Genomic DNA, 18,557 nt, shown 5'->3' with positions numbered 1-18,557 from the left:
GGGGATCCTGATGCATCTGTTTGTACCTGAAAGTCGGCTCCCAAACTCAGCTCCGTTCTCCAAAATGAGATACCGTTGAACCCCTCTAAAAACGTCAACCAAACTATTAAATCCTGCCTCATGCCAGCCGAAATCTGACATCTATGATGAGGTTTATTGAGGTCTTTCATAGCATCACAAAGTCTTCCCAAAAAGGCTCTGCCCAGAGCCACAACTTTACATGCTAAGTTTAAGTGTCCAACCAGAACCTCCAGCTCCTTTAAAGTAACCTTGTGTTGTGCTAGCATGGCCTTAAGGCACTGAGTCAAATCCGTTATCTTGCTCTCGGGCAGTCGGCAAGACTGCCTAACCACATCTAACTCTATCCCCCCAAAAGTCAAAAACTGGGCATGGACCTTCTGCTTTTTCTTCTGCCAAAGGAACATCAAGCTCCTGAGTGAGCTCCCAAATGGCCTTCATAAGGCACCAGCACTGGGTGGTGTCCTGTCTCCCAAAATAAATAAATAAATAAATAAATAAATAAATAAATAAATAAATAAATAAATAAATAACCATCCAAATAATGGACTACCTGTGCTAATCCCATCCTATGCTTGACAACCCACTCCAAAATGGAGGTAAGTGTCTCAAACAGTGCACATGATACAGAGCATCCCATTGGGAGCGCCCTATCCATATAAAGCTTTCCTTCCAAAGCAAAACCCAATAATGGAAAGTCTTCTGGTAAGAGCCTAAAAGCTGACTTGATGTCATATTTCCCTAACTCTGCCCCCATCCCATAAGTACGTACCATATGAACTGCAGTGTCAAATGATGTATAACGTATAACTCTTGAGGGAGCCTATTGTTAACTGAATCCCCTGCCAGGAAGGACAGGTGGTGGATCAGTCTAAATTCATCTCAAACCTTCTTTGGCACTACCCCAAGTGGGGATACCCTTAGATATGGCACCAGTGGGGTAGAATACAGACCCAACACTCTATCTTCCACCACTTATTTACCAATTTTTCCCTAATACAGTGGTGTCTCGCTAGACAATGATAATCCATTCCACTGAAATCACTGTTTAGCAAAATCATTGTCTAGCGAAAAGCATTTCCCCATCGGAATGCATTGAAACCTGTTTAATGCGTTCCAATGGGGAAGAATCGTAGTTGTCTAGCAAAGATCAGCCATAGGAAAGCCGCTTTGCGAACCACCGATCAGCTGTTTAAATCGCTGTCTTGTGAAGCTTAGGTCCCGAAAAACACCTGTTTGCGAGCACGGAGGGAGCTGTCAAAATCGTCATCTAGCGAAAATCGGTTTGCGAAGCAGGGACCAAACATTGTCCAGCGAAATTCCCCCAGGAATCATTGTTTTGCGAATTGGTATAGTGATCGCAAAAAGCCAATGTCTAGCGAAAAAACTGTCATGCGGGGCAACTGTCTAGCAAGGCACCACTGTAATAGTTTCCTGAGCCACCATTGATCTCAAGTTTTTGGTCAAGAGGACCACCTTATCCTCCATGGCTGGGATCCAAAATAAAACCAAATACTTGGCTGCTGCCCTATCTGGATAATCTTGCAGCACATTTCTAAAACTTGAACCTTAATTGGGCTGGGGCCCTTTTGGAGAATTACTAGAACCTGGAGGCGGCTTTCTGGTGCTTCCACTCTCCCTTGCCCTTGCTCCCCTTGCTCTACCTTTGAAACTTGTCACTGCTGTGTGGAGTCCTCTGCATGTGGTGCATTGGTGGCGAAACCTGCAGGGCTATCTGTTACAAGATCCACAGGCATTGAATTCCCAACATACCCACCTGTCCCACCCAAGAGCAGGAAGAGATGGGTTGAGTCCCTTTCTGCACTAGGTGCAGAAACTGACTCAACCAGTATCAAGCCCATCATACAGCACATGTTAGAGTAAAGTGCCGCTCACTTACACAAGCCTTCATCATAAGAAGCCATGCATGCCCAGGGAAATCCACATATGCTCTCTATGTCAAATCCATGTATTGGATTAGAGAGAAGGCCCTTTCGGGTTGGGCTCTATGGTCCCAGCATAAATAAAGAATCCCAACAACCAATTGGCCCAGCACCTTTCGGGCTTGCGCCTGAGTACCTTCTCCTTTTCCCTCTCATCCTCTTTATCTTTCTTCTCTTCGTCCAACTTTCTGTTCAGTAACTCAAAAATATCGATATACTTTTCTTTTAAAATTTTTTCAATAGTGGCAGGAAGGAGGTGGTCACCAAGCAGCAATGACTGATCACCTTCGGGGAGCACCTCACAAGGCACCAAATTGTAACCAGTGTTTGGAATAAGTCAGCTGGCTAACCCAGCTGAACTCAACCTTGTGCCTGACTGAGGGACCGACCCTGGCAATGGTGTCGTGCCTAAACTTCCCACCACTAGGGTCCCTGCACCTAATTGAGTCAAAGGTGCCTGTGGAGAGAATGGTGTTGCCTGACCCCAGGCGCCCCATGACCAATAACCTACATATGTTGTGCATGGTGTGACAGTTAACTCACCTGGAACCTCCACATCACCTTGTGGTGCGACTGGGACTACCCCACCTGATGCACTGCCACCTTCCTGTCATGCTTGCTCACTCGCTGTCTCAGCTGGTGCCTCCTCGGTTTGCTGCACTGAAGCTGTGGGTTCCCTTCGCTGTCTCACCTGTGTATTCCCAGCAGCAGATGCATTCAGTGGTCCCAGGCATTCAGCTTCTAGAACAGTGTCATGAGTTCTGCCGAAGAAGATCTGGAATCTGAGGGGTTAATTACAGCTAAGGAGAATGCTGCACAATCAGAATCACAGACAGCTGAATCACCACCAGATTCTCCTCCCCCAGTAGCCAGAGTAAGGGAGAAGCTTCAGCAAGAACTCATGACACGAAGATCTGAAACCTGCACGAATGCTTCCCATAGGAACATCAGGTCGACCAGCCCCAAGTATTAGCAGGATGAGGTGTTTAGTTGGCTGCTGTTGCTATAAAATCTGCACCCAGACACTTGCAAGCTTGTGGAAGCAAGGGGCTTCTTTGGCTTGCATCAATGCTTCTGCTTATCCTGGACCCTGTTCTCTGGACCCCTGGCTTTGTATTCTGACTGCTGATTAGGGTTTGTGTTTTGGCTTTGCCGTTTTGGTATCTGCTTTGCATCTTCTGGACTTCTGATATTAGACTGGTTTATTGGACTGTTGCCTGTTGAAACCCCCTGGGAACATGACAAACAGCAATGTGAGAGAGCATAATGTCCTCCATTCTCTTAAACTCAGACAAAGGTTGGGCTCCTTTTTCCCCCAATGCACCTTTGAGAAGATGTGGGGGTGGGCTGGGCTCCAAGACCCCTTCCCCCAAGAAGCACCCTTATCCCCCTACCCCAATCAGTATTTATTTACTTATTTTACTTATTTTATTTATTTCTAGTATTTATTTATTTTTATTTCTAAAAATGCAACAGCCTTGGCAATACTGCCAAGTCTCTGCAATAAAGTTTGCCCTGAAAACCTTGGGGCTGTACCAATGCACAGCCCAATTCAATGGAGCTCTGCAGCAAAAAGCACTGGTCGGGTCAAGCGGTGAGAGTGAAACCTCTTTACTCCGACACAGCACTCCTCTCTCCAGCAGCTGAAGGCAGGGAAAGAGGACTGTGCAGGCAAAGCCTTCTTAAAGGCTCACCCTTAGCCCTTCCCTGCTGCGTCTCTCCAGACAGGCAGGCAAAGAAGCCCCACTCCTGGGGCTGCACACCACTCCAGAGGGATCGATCCATGGATCAGTATCTGCGGTTTCACTTATCCATGATCTGCAAATATTAAAACTGTTAAAGAAAAAATCCAGAAAAACACACACCCTATTTTCACATTTGTTAACAGAGTCAGCCACTAGAGGAAGCCAGAGGCTGTGCTATGAATACTTGTTCGTGAAGAACATATAGCATGGTCTCTGCAAACTGTGACTTATTATGAAGCTGTATGTAGATGACACCAACTCTACCCCTCCCTGCCATCTAAATCCGAGAAAGCTGTTTCAGCTCTAGATCAGTGCCTGGTATCAGTAATGAACTAGGTGAAGGTAAATGAACTGAAACTTAATCCAGACAAGACAGAGGTGGTCCTGATCAATCAAAAGGCAAATCAAGGAATAGGGATGCAGCCTGTGCTGGATGGGGTTACATTCCCTCCGATGACCCAGTTGTGCAGCTTGGGGGTGCTCCTCTGAGCCTGGATGCCCAAGTTTTGGTGGTGGCCAAGAAGGCATTTGCACAGATAAAACTAGTGTGCCAGCTGCACCCGTTCCTGGTCAGGTCTGATCTGGCCATGGTGACACATGTCTTAGTTCAATCCTGGCTGGATTACTGTAATGTGCTCTTATGTGGGGCTGCCTATGGAAAGTATCAGGAAACTTTAGCATCTCTAAAATGCAGCAGCCAGATTGTTAACTGGGACTGATTACAGCAGCTTTGCTGGCTGCCAATCTATTTCCAGGCACAATTCAAAGTTCTGGCTCTAATCTATAAAGCCTGAAACTGCTTGTGTCCAAGCTGTCTCAGAGGCCATGTCTCCCTTTATGAGTCTGCTTGGATGTTAAGATACAGTAATCGGAAGAGGCCTTTCTCTCTATTTTCCCACTATTTCCACTGGTACATCCAACGGGGACACAGGGGAGGGCCTTCTCTGTTGCTGCTCCCAGTCTTTGGAGCTCCCTGAGACCAGACTGGCCCTATCTTTGTGGCCCTTCCACAAGCAGGCAAAGACCTTTCTTTCTCTTCAGGCAAGCTTTCCCTCAGTGACTGAGTGCTTGAGTGGGATTTTTAAACAGACTGTTGTGTCTTATTGCATTGAATGTGTTGTGGTTTTGCTTTTGTTTGCCATCTCAGAGTGGTACATTTGTTTGAATATTTGTATAATTGTTTTTAGTTTTAAACATTGTCTGTCAGTGATGTAAGCACATTTGCATACCCATTGCTTCTAATTTTAAATATATATATATTTAATTTTGTAAACTGCCTTGGTTCTTTTTTAAGGAGAAAGGTGGGATAAAAATATTTTAAATAAATAAATGAAATACAGTGCTGGTTGCCTTCCTGACCTCTCGTTCTTACAAAACAAGTATCTCATTAATGAGCAGCAATTTGGTGTGACAACTGATGTGGTTGCTCTTTCATAAACATAAATCACATGTAGAATTCTGGCCACAAACCAGCTGTTGTGTCCCGAAAGTTCTAACAGGCATTTCTGCAATTTGCCACCTCTTCTTCCTAAATCCTAAGTGTTGGGAGACTCACTAGGACAGAGCTTCCCACACCCTCTACACCACCCAAGCATAATCTGGGTGTCAATGCCATCTCTTTGAGTGTGCAAAAATCCTCCGTTTTGCACACTGTCCTAGTCAGTTCCCCCACACTTAGGATTTAGGAAAAGGGGAAGGCAAACAGCACAGGTGGCTGTTATAACTTTAGAAACACATTAACAGTACTTGCAAGTAATGGCCCATATCCTGTTGCTTAGCAGAGTAATTCACACCAGAGAAGGCCCGTTGAATCAATGGGAATTTGGTGCATTAACTTCTCTCTATGTTCCATTGATTTAAATGGGCCTACTCTAGTGCAGTTTATTACACTAAGCAAGTGATTACACAATTACAAGTGACACTATCACATTTTGAATGAATTACAAGTAACATTGCCATTTGGTAAAGTGGATGTAATGAAGTATTTCAAGAAAGCTGTAGTTGCATTTCAATAGCCCTATGATAATGTATTATTACTAATCACCCTGTTTTCCACAAAAATAAGACCTAACCTGAAAATAAGTATGATTTTTCAGGATGCTCATAATATAAGCCCTAACCCCAAAATAACCCCCAGTTAAGTAAAACCCTGCCCTCAACCATTGTGCGGCAACCAGAACCAGATTTCTCCAGTGAGATCAAGGTGGCATACGCAACCTCCTCCACCCACGTTATCCACACAAACCTGAGAGGTAGGTCAGGCTGAGAGACTTGTGACTGGCTTATGAATATCCAATGATAATGGGTGAGTAGGAATCTTTCCAAGCCTCTTGAGCTGTAATCCAGCACTCTAACCACTACACCCCAATGGCTTTCAAATGCGAATGACAACATTGTGGCATGATGAATACAGTTTTCTAGTTTCCTTGACATTTTTAGAGGGATTTTGAACTGAATTTATCTTTATGCAGGTCTCTTCCCAGCCCTAAAATATTTAAAAAGTGAAGCAAGGCAGTGCAATGAAGAACCTTTTTTTTTACATTACAGGAGGAAGCATTCATGAAATCATTTCTTAAAATGATAATAAATTGCATTCTGAAACACCAAGGAATCCTGTGACACCTTAAAGACTAACAAATATTATCTTTCATGGATGGTTGCCCAATTATTCAGATGTGTTTGATGACGCCCTAAGACTCCTGGCTGTTTTTGCAGCAACAACTAACATTTCTAGGTCCTCATCGCCAACACATGTTTTAGTAAGTAACTTTCCACATTCTGGAAGTTGTTTGCACACCCTTAACCTTTTAGCAATTTCAGACCTGTGGAAATAGTCTGTCTGACTGTTCCAAGAGTTCACCTAAAGGGCACTAACTTCAGCATCCTCCTCCTCTACTTCTTGAGAGGCTCGGCGATCTACCAGGAGGAATTAATTACTTCCAGAAGTGCACTCTGCACATGTTTAGGGCTTCTTTTATTATTGCATCAAATGATCAACAACTGGGCACCAGTATTGCAAAATATGGTAAAGATGAACTCGGATGAGCCCTAGGAATAAATAAGCGTAGACTGTGTCTACTGCAGAGCTGATCTTTGAAACCAATGCTGCCAGGTCTACCACCCTGGCTGTAGTGCATGTAATATCCAACTCATGTTTATTTAATGCATGTAAAAGATTTTATTATTTACATTTAAATATTTATGACATTTTTCATAAAGAACCCTCCCCCCTCCCTTGCAAAAGAAAAACTTTATCTTGTGCCCTTTAGGAATGAAGCAATTTCATTTTACTAGGTAGATTTTATTCCATATAAATAATTGACACTGCAGGAAAAGAGGCCCTGATCTATCATTCCATCTTTATGCTATTTCCTAAGTGAAAGGTAATAAAACTAACAAGCTCACCCTTCTGTGCCGACTGCCCCAAAAGCAAAACTCTAACAAGCTGAAAGGAAAGGAACTGGTTAGAAAATAACAAAAGAAATATTCAAATATCACCTGTAATTTTTAAGACCTCTGCATTTCTGGCGTAAAAATTATTGTTATTATTCTTTCAAAGGTGAACTTAGGTGAGGCAATGTTGTAATTTTTCTTAGTATCACATTTTAATACTTGGTTCTCCTTACGGTTCTTCTGCCCATCCTCAAGGTATGACAACACACCACATTTCCTTGTATTCAGCCATGCAGATGTACCATCATCTTCAACTGAAGAAATAACAACGAGGGAGAAATGCGCCAGGAGGGAGGACAAGGTACAGTACTATGAGATGTGGTTACAGTAGGCTCCAGTCTCTCTTGACTTCTCCTTGAAGTCACTATGTCACTATGAAATGCTAGATATGCTGCCAGCAACCTTAATCCTGTTCAGCCAGTATTCATTAAGGTCACGTCAGAAACCAAGAAAACTTCTTGCCTCCATGTTCTGGATGAAGCTGCCGTTATGACCTGCATCCATCCTTGGAGTTTAGCAGAAGGATGCAAAGGAGGGCCATTTTTGCTTTCGCTGGCTGCCAGGGAAAATTCAGTGGTCCTAGGAGAAGGCTGTGTGCAAGAGAAGGGTTGTACTTGCCACTGTTACCTCCCGAAATGCTATTTGTTATGCATTTGTTACACATACAAAAAAGGTTCAGAATCTGAATGTGTGGTCTTGATTCTTGGAGCTTGGAAGAAAAGTAGTGTGGTGTTCTGCATGTGCAGCTCCAACATCTGGCAACTCATCCTAGCCTCTGGCCCTTGAACTGCAGAACTTATGTCCCAGCATCAAAAATTTGGCAAGGTTTAGAAAAATGCATGACTGCTATGACAGTGATCTTCTCACATGCCACTGAATTTATTCAAGTTATATTCTAGACTTCCCATCAGGAACCAGCTAGAATGCCAGTGGTGAGAGCTGGTAGATGTCGTAGAATGTCAGATTAGGTCACAGGAAATCTGGGTTCAAGTTCCTGCTTCACCACGGTGGGGAGCAATAGTACGCTGTTCCTTGAACATCTCACATACTTGAAAACCCTTTTTTGGGTTGTCATAAGTCATGAGTGATTTAATGGCATACAACTGCAACAGAACTCCTGTGCTGCGTGTATACATGTGCTTCTAATACCTTATTGTCATGAGAGTTTTTTTGAAATATACAGATTGCAAGTCTCCGTTGCTTATATAGGAATTGTAGGCCTATTGAAATAGTCTCCCACCTACAAATGTATTGTTCCTTCTCAGTCTGACGAGCAAAGCACAGAATAATAAATGGATTAATAACAAGACACGGACTGTATACATACTTATGGAAACTCAGGACTCTAACTATAATTTTTTATTATTTAAAAAGTGAGCCTCTTGCCACACAGTTGTCGAGTTAATGTTCCCAATAACAACATGGAGGTTAAAATTTGAATCTCTAACCTAACCTTTAAATGTTTTCTGAGTTAATTAGCAGTAAGAGGCGAATTTAATACAGAACCTTCTATATACAGTTAAAATTATCTGGCCCTGTTATTAGAAGTGAACCTTTATCACAAGTGCTATGGAATGGTTAACAAAACTCCTTCCAATTTCCCCATGAATACATTGATTGACAACAGTATTCGTCAAAGAAATGGCCTATTCACTTGAACACATTTAGCAGGGTTTTATTACCTACTGGAACTCTTGAAATGCTAAATTTAATTTGATTTAATTTTTAATATGCCTTCATAACTACCCTGACAACCACAAAGATAAACATAGCTTTCTCTAATGTGCATCAGTGAAACCAAAAGATTTGCTGACCTCGTTTTCTTACACTATCAAAGTCAAATTCACACATGCCATTTAAGGGTTAATATTAATTCTGGAGCAGGGCGGAGACTAAATCTTCCCCCTCTTTTCTGGCATTCACATGTGGAGATCTGAAGAGAATAGTCTTGACACAGGGAGTGGGCCCTGATTTTTTGATCGCACACACAGCATCCCATAGACAGGGTCACCTCTCCTTTTCAGATTTAGCTCTAGGATGGAGTGGGTGGGTCTTGTCTTCTCTCGTCTTTGGATGGGGAGATCAATTGGTTCACTAAATGCCTGAATGGGGCTAAAATGTTACATGCCATGTGATATTAAGTCATTCTGCTGAACATTTCCCTGACTCCCAGGGCTTAAAAACATTTTTTCCTTTCCTAGTGATAATAATTGGGTGCCATCAAGTCAATTCTGAGTTATGGCGACCCTTTCCAGAGTTTACTAGGTAGAGAATACTTAGAAGTGGTTTGCCGTTCCCTTCTTCCCAGGGCATCCTGGGACTGTGTAGCTTATCCAGGGCCACACAGGCTGGTTCCACCCACAGGAAGCACAGTAAGGAATTGAACTCCCAACCTTTGGCTCTGCAGCCTGATACCTAAACCACTGAGCTATCCAGGTAGCTTCTTCTTCTTCTTCTTCTTCTTCTTCTTCTTCTTCTTCTTCTTCTTCTTCTTCTTCTTCTTCTTCTTCTTCTTCTTCTTCTTCTTCTTCTTCTTCTCTCTCTCTTTTCCCCCTTTTTCCTTTCCTTCCTACAACCCCTCCAAAAAAACCTGTGGCCATCCTGTTCGGGGGATTCTGGGATATGTTGTGCAAAAGAGCTACATCTTTGTTCTGCTTCAAAGCATTGGTTGCCCATGGTAGGGGCAAGGGAGACATGACATAAAAGTGATGTAAAAGTAGTAGGAAGAGCCGGATAGTAACAGAGAACTGTGATCTTAGAGTGGCTAGATATTCCTTTGCTGAAAGCTGGAGAACCTGGCATTAGAATGGAACTACAGGCCAATAGGAAGACAGAATAATTTGCTGAGAAAATGAGACTTCTTTAAAATAAGACTTTTTTTTAACTTTGCTCTTACACTGCTTTTGATCTGTATAATCAGCTAATGAGATTTCCACCTCTCCAGGCAATAAGACAAGTTGCTGTCTGCAAAGATTTGCGGCAAATGCATTCAGCTACTATTAAGAAATATTTTTTTTACAGCACAGTGCATTTAAACAAATATTAAATTCATACAATTGTTAATCAGTGTGCCATCTGGAAACATTTGAAAGTTTAGACTCTTAATTGCCTGAATCTCATAAATGCTCAAAATTGTTGCGCACTACAGGCTATAGTGCACTTAGGAGGGTTCTTTTTTTAACTGTATAAATACATGTAATTAAAAACCAGGGCCCTGAACACCTTTGAGCAGCTGCGGAGGCTCTAAGCAGCTCCTCTCTTCATCTTGAGGTGCTTGGCACCAGGGTCAGTGACATGTCACTACATTTGAATCTCACCATTTGACAAAGCCTCAGTATTCCTTCCCCAAATTCTTTTCATGTGACTGACAGTTAAATCCATTTCTTCCTCGGGCCACTGTTTAAATTCCTTTGTACTTGTAGAAGCAAGTTTGCTGGCTCAAGAATTTTGTCTTAACTTTGCCTTTAAGACTTGTCAACGGGAAAATTAGGACAAAGAATTCTAATTTACCTTTCAAAGGCTCCTGTTGGTAGCAAATGGAGCTGTTGTTATTTACATGTCAAGTCAAAGATGCCTCTAATATTGCAGGATTTCATAAGGTGTCATGGGGTGAGATACAGGGAGAAGGGGTTAAGCTGAATGAAATCAAATATGATGCACAAAAATTCTCTCTAAAAAGTTCTTGGTGACAAGGTTAATCACAACAATAAGGGATTAGTAGCAATACTTTTTTCCTTTCCCCCTTTTTAATATACATGGCAGTTATTGTTCCAGTGTTCTTCAAAATTTTGTTTGTAGCAGCATTGTTTTCCCCTCATTTTTTTTCTTAAATTAAAGTTGGAATTTATTATGCTCCAAAGCATTTGCTTTTTATGGTACATAAAAGTAACAAATGCTTGTTCTTGGAACTGCCATATTGCCCACAGGTTTTCTATCAGATGCTACTCTGTATATATTTCCTAATTGGAAGAAGAAGAGCAAAATAACAAATACATACAGAGTTGCAACAAACAGGTCCCTCTGAAAGTGGCTTGATTCCAATGCAAATATGCATCAAGGATGACTTAAAAAATCCACTCAATAATCGAGTTTGAATGGGCAAGCTGGTGGAGAGAGTGGTGGCTGACCAGCTTCAGGCTCTCCTGCAGGAGACCGATGCCCTTGATCTGTTTCAGTCCGGGTTCAGGCCGCATCACGGCTCAGAGATAATGTTGGTCGCCCTGCAAGATGACCTCTTTGACAGGGGCAAAATGTTCTTGCTGGTCCTCCTTGACCCATCATCAGCCTTTGATACTTTTGACCACAGTATCCTCCTGGGGAGGCTCTCAGGGTTAGGGATCAGTGGTCAGTCCTTGGCCTGGCTCTGATCCTTCCTGGGGGATGGTCCTCAGAGAGTTCAGCTTGGGAATATGTTGTCAGTTCCATGGACTCTCAATTGTGGAGTCCCACAGGGGTCAATCATCTCCCCAATGCTATTTAAGATCTATATGAGGCCGCTGGGGGAGATCATCAGGAGTTTTGGAGCTTAGTGTCATCAATATGCAGATGGCACCCAGCTCTATCTCTCCTTCCACCCTTCTGCAGTGGATGCCATCCTGTCCCTTGAGCACTGCCCGGATGCGGTGCTGGGATGGATGAGGGAGAACAGACTGAGGCTAAACTGGGACAAGATGGAAATCCTGCAGGTAGGGAGCCCTAGTATCTGTGGTCTGGGTGCCTTCCTTTCTTTGGGGAGTGCACTCTTTCCAAGAAGGATGAGCTTGGGCGTGTGTTTGGACCCATTGCTATCAATAACATCTCAGATAGCATCTGTGATCCAATCCACTTACTTCCATGTAAAGCGGATTGCCCAGCTACCTTGACACCAGGTCCCTCACCACATTGGTCAATGCACTGGTAGTCTTGCGATTAGACTACTGTAATGCCCTCTACGTGGGACTGTGCTTCAGACTGCTACGGAGACTGCAACGAGTCCAGAATGCAGTGACCAGACTTCTGAGTGGGGTTAGAAGATGCCAACGTATCTCCCCCACCCTGGCCACCCTATACTGGGTACCTGTTCAGTTCTGTAGCAGTTTCAAGGTGATGGTGTTAACCTATAAGGTCCTAAATGGTTCGGGACCTCGATATCTGGCCGAGCGCCTCCTTCCAGTTAGGTACACCCATCCTATAAGATCGTCGCAGGCAGGGTGGCTGAGAGTTCTGACCCCAAGAGAGGCCTGGAAAACAACCACTAGAAATTGGGCCTTCTCAGCGGTACCGCCACAATGATGGAACTCTCTTCCGCCCAAAGTCTGCCTGGCCCCTTCATTGGGCACATTCAAAAAGCTACTAAAAACCTGGCTATTTAGACAGGCCTTTCTTGAATAAACTACACTCTTGATACAATAGTGTCCAATAATATAATTTCTACCATACTGCCATGCTCCATGTTTTTATTTTCTTCTATGCTTTTAATTGTATTTATTGTATTATAATTTTATCCTCACTTCGCTTTATGATTTTTACCCCTATGTATCAATGTCGCTATTTGCTTGTTTAAAAAACTCTGCTGTTTTTTGTTATTTGTTGCAAACCGCCCAGAGTGGCCTTGGCTGCCAGATGGGCAGTATATAAATCAAATGATCGATCGAGCGATCGATCGATCGATCGATAGATAGATAGATAGATCGATCGATAGATAGATAGATAGATAATTCTGCGTCATCTGTTATTATTTTCCCATCCCCATTGAAGCAGCCAGGCCACTGTTTCTTTTCTCTGCCTTTTGTTACAGACAAACCTGAAGAATGCTTTAATTCTTGTTGCTTCAAGCATTTCTTGCTAATCATGCTAACCTCAGATCATTCTCAGTTTTTGCCTTCATAAGGCCATCCCTGCAATTTTTTACTGCTTGTCTGTACACTTCCTTTGTCACCTGGCCTTCCTTCCACTTTCTATATGTGTCCTTTTTTTGCTTTCAGGTAATCTCAAAGCTTTTTGTGAAACCATACTGGACTTTTTTTTTTTTGGCTGTCTTCCACCTTTTTTTTTCTTGTTGAAATTGTTTGTAGTTGTGCCTTTAGAATTTCCTTTTTGAGAAATTCCCACACATCTTGGGCTCCTTTTAATGTTTGAATTTCCTGCCATGGGATCTTACTTACCTTTGTTCTGGGCTTATTAAAATCAGCTTTCCTAAAGTATAGCATATACATGCAGTGACACTCCACTTTTGCTTCTTTTGAAACAATGAACTCAAGAAGATCATGGTCACTTCCCATCAGAGTTCCTCCTGCTGCCACTCCATCTCTATTAGTTAGGATCAAATCCAGAATAGCTATTCCTCTGGTTTCTGTCTCCACTTTTGTAGGAGAAGGTTATCAGCCACAAAAGCTGGAAATTTCTTGGAACGTCCATATTTGGCAGATTTTGTCTCCCAACAGATGGGCTAAAGGTGTTTGCAAAATGGGTGAGGAAATGGGCAGAAAAATATCCCTTGATTTCTTTCTTTCTTTCTTTCTTTCTTTCTTTCTTTCTTTCTTTCTTTCTTTCTTTCTTTCTTTCTTTCTTTCTTTCTTTCTTTCTTTCTTTCTTTCTTTCTTTCTTTCTTTCTTTCTTTCTAACAGATTTTACTGCTCTGGAATAATCATTATCTTCTTTGTCCCATCAAAATTACACAAACTTTCAAATGTACATGGAAGAACCTGTGATCAGACTCAATCAGACTTGGCTGGAATCCTTTAAATATATATGTATTAGTATACTATAGGCTAAATGATAAGATACCATCAGAGAAAGAAGGTTAGGTATTGCTGTATAAAACAGAAGTACACTAGGCCAGGAAACAGCTATATTTAGCTGGCATCCTTGCTGTGATCCATGTCAATGGAATGTCGTGTCCCCCAGTCCACCCAGCAGCTGTGCTCTCTAAATGTGTCACACAAGTGGTAGCGTGTGCTTCCTAACTCTTAAAAGGGTATAGAATGTCAACTTTGAGCAAGTACAAATGCCAAAATAGAAATGCCAGGTAAAGCAAATGCATAACTGAATCTTGCTTCCTCTGTCCTCTCTCTTGTATTGCTGTGCAGATTGGAAACACAAGGCTCTCGCCCATGGAGAATTGGAGAGCCCCAGATGGTCTTAACTGAGATCTGTGCAATCAGAACAGCAAGAGTAGCAGTAGGCTTTACTCGTTCTTCCATTTTCCCTTCCTGACGTCTGAAGTATCTCAGACTGAATGCAAGAAGTACAAGAAGAATGGGACAGAAGGTCCATGAGGCTAATATCCCAACACTGAGGAAGAATCCCCCAGGGACAAAAGGCAACAGAACCATATAACATACTGATCTATTATAGATAAAGGGGAATTACAAGGCAAATTGCCCAGAATTTGTCACAGAAGGTAGATGAACAGAGAGATGGAAAGAGATGAGATAGCAAAGAACCGGAGAAGTAACGCTTCAGTGCGTGGGAGAAACAACAGGGTTGGAAGTTGTTAGAACCTGGAAAGGGGGAGAAGAATCGGGAAGCGTGGGATGAGAACGGCGCGATTGTATGCCTATATTCCTAATGTGGGATCTGAAAAATTTTCAGATGGGAAGGAATGAGGTCCACAAAGCGACTGTGAAAGAAGACAGGAACAGCAATAATTTCTTGACCATAGCAATCAGGGCCATGCTTTTATTTGATTTTAATCGCAAGGGTCACCCTTAAGTCCATGTTGCAGTGAATAGGCTCCATGCTTTAATCTTTACAGGAGTTTTCAAGACACAAAACTATTTTTGGGGTGAAATTCAACATCTTGGATAGCTCCCATAAAGTTCAGATTATAATCTGGAACAGATTCCCCACCCCCTCCACCTGTAATAAGAGTTGTCAGCCTCCATGTGTGCAGAGGGCTGTAAATCCTTTTGTCACTGCTGTGGTTCCATTCCAAATCAGGAGCCTGCACGTTGCATGAGGGGAAATGTTGCAAGGCCAACATCTCAGCCTCAATAGCCTCCCCTCATCCCTACCCTCTGAATTGTTGTTCAGGGCTATATGACAGCATGCACTGAGAACCAAACCATGTGATTAGTAATTACATTAATATCTATCCCAAGCCTTCCTCCCCTGATGTCCTCAATGGTTGCCAAAAATGATGTCTGGTCACTGTCTTGAGAATTCTTATTTGTTCATGATAAAGGAATCAACCAATACACAAACCAACTCAAATGCAAACCAACATTTAGTCACTCTGCTTCTTATCATTTTCGCCACACCATTATATAGCTGATAGTAATGGGAGATCTTCCAAGTTTTCTACACCGAGTCAGAAACATGAATAAAAAAGAAAATGCTTAGAATTTGGATGCCATTTTCCTCAGGCCATGAGAGGAAAGGGCTCATAGTGCAACAAACACAGTGCTTTATAAGAACAGATTACTAGGATGAATGTGCTTATTTCCTTCTTGAGCAGTTTCTGTTGTTAACAAACACTTAGCTGCAGAACACATTGCAACATTAGTGTATTTAGAGAGCATTGAAAGGCACAATCACATCCATAAGACCTGATACGTCTCAAGCGAGACAACCATCTGACATTGCCTTGTTTGAGCCATTCAGTAAATGGGAAGATGACTTGTGTGTGTGTGTGTGTGCACATGCACACGCATGCATGTGTGCCTTGTGAATGGGGGGGAAGGAGACAAGATTGCTAATGGCAACCTGGCTCATCAAGTGTAACCAAGACTGTGGAACAGCTAAGCTGCCTACCCAAGGGTGCACAAAGCTTGGATAACTTCCATATAATAAGACTGTCACGTGGCACTTGGAACCAGCAGAATGTGTTTGTGTGGCTACAACAGATGTGCCACATTCAAGACAGAACTCAGAAAATGGTCAAGTGCCAACTTAACAAGTGTGAGAGCATATCGTCCCAGCAGGAACTAATCTCAGTGAAACGAACTGTCAAAGCAGCCCATTTGTCATGATCCTGAATGCCAGATCTGTTGATTACAAGCTTGTGGCACTGAGAATGAGAACAGCCAGATTTTTCTTCTTGCCACTAATAGATGGCAGGTCTTCAAAGAAGCAGCCTCAGATGTTTTTTTCTCTAGAAAAGAGTGACAAGATCAGAGTTATACTGTACAGAGTAAGCCTTCGCAAGGCCCTGAGAGCTGAGGCCCAAGATGTCAGCTTGTAAGAGTCACTATCCTTTCCCAAATCTGTGGTAACCAGCTTTTATCCCACTTGGCCAGCCAAAGCGCACAGTGGAAACATAAATAAGCCACACAGTAATGAAAACAAGGTGCATTTTTGTAGCAGCCTGGCCTGACTGACTTTGCAGATAGACCACATGGTCAAGAAAAGAGTGGGGTATGTTGACACCTCCTGATTTTCATTTCTTGAGGTTTGTGCTTTGAAAGTTTACTCTCCAGTCAGTTGGGAAAAGTCCATCTTCTTTACCAGAGCTCTCTTCTGGTTTGAGACAATGAGGCAGTTTTCAGTGCAGACCACACCCTTGGAATGTATCAGTATGTGGCTGTGCGGTATGAAGTGGATTTGTGGCAAAGTATGAGTGCAATCAGATGTCTGCAAAGGTGCACTGCTGGTTGCACCAGAAAGGGTTGCTTTAATGGGAGTGACTTCCCTTAAAGGGATTTTCTGTCTGCTGCAGAATCACTTCAGCTTGGCTTCAAAAACAGAAGCCCTACAAAATAATCCATCTTGGGCATGGTCTGGGGTCAAGATGGAACACATTTCCCTTTATATTGTGTGACTGCCAGGAAATAGATCACACAAGACCACTCCACAAGCAGTGCAAATTGTGATCTATTTCCCTCTGTGATCATACCCCATGTCATAATAGTATGCTGTACTTCTTAAAAATTGTATCATAACATACTTTGTTATCATATGAGTGGCTGCACTTTGCACCTTATCACAGAAACACAACAAAGCCTTTTATAAAATCACTATTAAACTGGAGCTAAACTTCAGCTTTCAGATAAATGGGTTGGTAAAGTAGAACCCTGTTGGAAGGAGATGTTTGTACTTAGTAAAGATTTCTGAAATTAAATGAACATATTCGGATTAAATAACAGGATAATAGTAGGCTGACTTACTTGAGCATGTGCTCCAGAGAACTAATGGATACAGTGGAGCTTTTTTCCTACATAGCCATAGGATTGTATAACATCCTTCAGCTGAAATATTTGCTCAGCCTGTGTTTATATTGTGCATAATTTTTTTAATAAATAAAAGTGTCACATATATAGCATAGTTTGTAAGAGAATGTATTATTGGCATGTCAGAAACTGAGTTCTCTTTTCTCCCACATTGTGGAATACATCTAAGGCAGTAAGTTCAGCTAAAATACGTTGCAGCATAGCTTCAGAAAAGTTTCATCAGGGCTAGTTGCTGGGGATGAGATTTCTCAGTAGCCCTTGGTCAGTCATATGCTTGGGACAGTGTTGCTCACCGCTTAGTGAGAATTAGTCATCATGGGTTACTAGATTATGTCCCACTCTTAACTGTGGGCCATTCCCAGTTTCTTCCTCCCTCTTTACTGCTCTTCCATTCCTGTGGCCTGCTCCCTCTCTCCACCACTTCACCAGCCTTTTCTCCTTCCAGTCCTCACTCCTCACTACAGTGGCTCAGCTCAGGTACAGCTAAGCTACCTGTAGTTCCTCCTTGACCTGCTGCCAAGCATCAAAATGGAGGCAGGAATCTGCAGCAAAGGCTAAGCTAGAACAGCAGACAGGGAGGGCAATAGGCCAGGTGAGGAAAGGGGCTGGGGTGAGATTAAACAGGTTCATAGGAGGGCAACATATAACCTATGTACAATTCAAAATTATTGAAATTTAATATATTTTCTATGGGATGATTTACTCTGCAGAATGTAATTGTGCTAGGATGCAAGTCTGTGTGTTGTTGTTTTTTTTAAAATACACTGCTTATTCTGAACACTGAGTAAACAAAATTTCATTTTAGGCTTCTCATTTTTCTCTATATCGAAAGTGGGAACCAAAGTTTTAGTTCACTTAGCACACCACAACCTCTTGGGTTAACCCTCTGTGCAAGCACCCCACGGCCTGTTCCATCAAATGATGTCAATCAGGAAGCAAGGGCAATCAAGCACAGAAGTGTATAAGCCATGTCATGGAGTGAAAAGGTAGCCAACCACATCATCTAGTTTGCTTATATTTTCAGCATTTGCTCCAGCATTTTACTTGTGCCAGCAGTGTTGCTGTAGTTGATGCTGTTGTTAAATCTGTTATTTAAGTGGTGGTTTTCTATGATATTTACAAATAGTCAAAGCAAGAGCCTTTACTATGGTTAAGAAACGGGGTTGAGGATCAAAGTGAAGGAAAAAAATGACATATCTGTACACAGAAGTCTTGTCATGCCAGAAATTATATTTTGATTGTAATTATTT

This window comes from Pogona vitticeps, chromosome 1, assembly GCF_051106095.1.
Source record: "Pogona vitticeps strain Pit_001003342236 chromosome 1, PviZW2.1, whole genome shotgun sequence".
Lineage (NCBI taxonomy): Eukaryota > Metazoa > Chordata > Lepidosauria > Squamata > Agamidae > Pogona > Pogona vitticeps.
This window is presented reverse-complemented; position numbering follows the sequence as displayed.